At 49.4% G+C, this 2500-nt stretch overlaps 1 protein-coding gene across 2 annotated transcripts in view; it reads right to left on the bottom strand.

Moving 5' to 3' along the window:
- LOC110493278 (kinesin-like protein KIF21B) overlaps window positions 1–2500 on the bottom strand; it is a 142987-nt gene that overhangs the window by 26633 nt on the left and 113854 nt on the right. The gene's annotated exons all lie outside the window — the stretch shown is intronic.

Below are 2500 nucleotides of genomic sequence, written 5' to 3'. Positions count from 1 at the left end.
AGAGGAGAGGAGCAGGGTGAGGAGAGGAGCAGGGTTACGAGAGGAGAGGAACAGGGTTAGGAGAGGAGCAGGGTTAGGAGAGGAGAGGAGCATGGTTAGGAGAGGAGAGGAGCAGGGTTAGGAGAGGAGAGGATTAGGGTTAGGAGAGGAGAAGAGAGGAGCAAGGTTAGGAGAGGAGAGGAATGGAGCAGGGTTAGGAGAGGATAAGAGAGTATCAGGGTTAGGAGAGGAGAGGAAAGGAAAGGAAAGAAGCAGGGTTAGGAGAGTAGAAGAGAGGAGCAGGGTTAGGAGAGGAGAAGAGAGTATCAGGGTTAAGAGAGGATAAGAGAGGAGCAGGGTTAGGAGAGGAGAAGAGAGGAGCAGGGTTAGGATAGGAGAATAGAGGAGCAAGGTTAGGAGAGGAGAGGAAAGGAGCAGGGTTAGGAGAGGAGAAGAGAGTATCAGGATTAAGAGAGGATAAGAGAGGAGCAGGGTTAGGAGAGTAGAAGAGAGGAGCAGGGTTAGGAGAGTAGAAGAGAGGAGCAGGGTTAGGAGAGGAGAAGAGAGGAGCAGGGTTAGGAGAATAGAAGAGAGGAGCAGGTTTAGGATAGGAGAAGAGAGGAGCAGGGTTAGGAGAGGAGAGGAGCAGGGTTAGGAGAGGAGAAGAGAGGAGCAGGGTTAGGAGAGGAGAAGGGAGGAGCAGGGTTAGGAGTGAAGGGAGGAGCAGGGTTAGGAGAGTAGAAGAGAGGAGCATGGTTAGGAGACGAGAGGAGCAGAGTTAGGAGAGGAGAGGAGCATGGTTAGGAGAGGAGAGGAGCAGAGTTAGGAGAGGAGAGAAGCAGGGGTAGGAGAGGAGAAGAGAGGATCAGGGTTAGGAGAGGAAAGGATCAGGGTTAGGAGAGGAGAGAAGAGAAGCAGGGTTAGGAGAGAAGAAGAGAGGAGCAGGGTTAGGAGAGGAGAGGAGAGAAGCAGGGTTAGGAGAGAAGAAGAGAGGAGCAGGGTTAGGAGAGAAGAAGAGAGGAGCAGGGTTAGGAGAGAAGAAGACAGGAGCAGGGTTAGGAGAGAAGAAGAGAGGAGCAGGGTTAGGAGAGGAGAGGAGTGAAGCAGGGTTAGGAGAGAAGAAGAGAGGAGCAGGGTTAGGAGAGGAGAGAAGAGAAGCAGGGTTAGGAGAGAAAAAGACAGGAGCAGGGTTAGGAGAGAAGAAGAGAGGAGCAGGGTTAGGAGAGGAGAGGAGCGAAGCAGGGTTAGGAGAGAAGAAGAGAGGAGCAGGGTTAGGAGAGGAGAGAAGCACGGTTAGGGGAGGAGAGGAGAGAAGAGAAGCAGGGTTAGGAGAGGAGAGAAGCACGGTTAGGGGAGGAGAGGAGAGAAGAGAAGCAGGGTTAGGAGAGGAGAGGAGAGGAGAATAGAGGAAGTTAGGAGCATATTGAGCGCTATGGCTAGAGGAGAATGGGTTATACTGGTAGGGTTAGGTTTAGGTTCAGGGATAGGGAATAGGGGATGGCTAGCCTGTGTGACAGTTTGTTCCAGCCTGTGACAAGACAGCAGAAACAACATCTGCCACTCAGACTAGCCAATGACAGGGTCAGGTTTACGATTAGGGGAGGTACGGTTATCCATCAAGTTTAGGGGTTTGGCTCTGGGATAAAGGAAGGAATACCTACAGTACAGTAAGGGATAAAACAGAAGTACACTTAAAGAGGGAGGCTTACTGGGATTGGGGGTGGGGTTTCCCAGGAACCAGGAAGTAAAGGACGAGGAAGGGCAGGGAGAGGGATTTGGGTTATCAGCAGGGAGAAAGCAGTTCATTGGAGGACAGGGTTGTCAATCAGACTGGACACCACAGGAGAACCAACCCACTCTTAGTTAACTGTCTCTGTGGGAAAGATCTGCTCCGGTGTACCGCCTATTCCCTGAGTTGTAAGTAGGGAAAACACTGGCAAGTGTGTGAAAAGTGTGGCACTGTTAATTAAGGGAATAGGCTGCCATTTGGCACATCCTATAAATATTTTATTGCTCAGTAGTCATTGTAATGCCAGTTGTAAATTCAGATTTCTGTAGGGAGCAGAGCTGTTAGAAGACAGCAGAACAATATCACCTCTATAAATTCAGTCATAGTATCTGCTTTTTAATACCGTGTGAGGTTGATGGGAGCATGTTTATTAATGCCCAGTATACTGACTTATGGGTGTGATGTGCATATGAAACCAGACAATATGTATATATTTGGCTCTGGCTAAATATCTAGTATTCAGAACCTGTTGTTACTTTTCCCTGAGACTCTTGAGCTGTTTTTGTAGAAACTGCTACTGTAAATGTTCTGGATGTTTTGTACCAAGCCCATAGGGATGTTGTTGTTTTGGGAGGTAGGAAAGGAAAAGGGGGATACCTAGTCAGTTGTACAACTGAAATGTTTCTTCCACATTTAACCCAACCCCTCTGAATCAGAGGTGTGGGGGGCTGCCTTAATCCCTGGCGCCCGGGGAACAGTGGGTTAACTGCCTTGCTCAGGGGCAGAACAACA

Source organism: Oncorhynchus mykiss, chromosome 17 (assembly GCF_013265735.2).
Source record: "Oncorhynchus mykiss isolate Arlee chromosome 17, USDA_OmykA_1.1, whole genome shotgun sequence".
In the NCBI taxonomy this organism is placed as follows: domain Eukaryota; kingdom Metazoa; phylum Chordata; class Actinopteri; order Salmoniformes; family Salmonidae; genus Oncorhynchus; species Oncorhynchus mykiss.
This window is presented reverse-complemented; position numbering and strand designations above follow the sequence as displayed.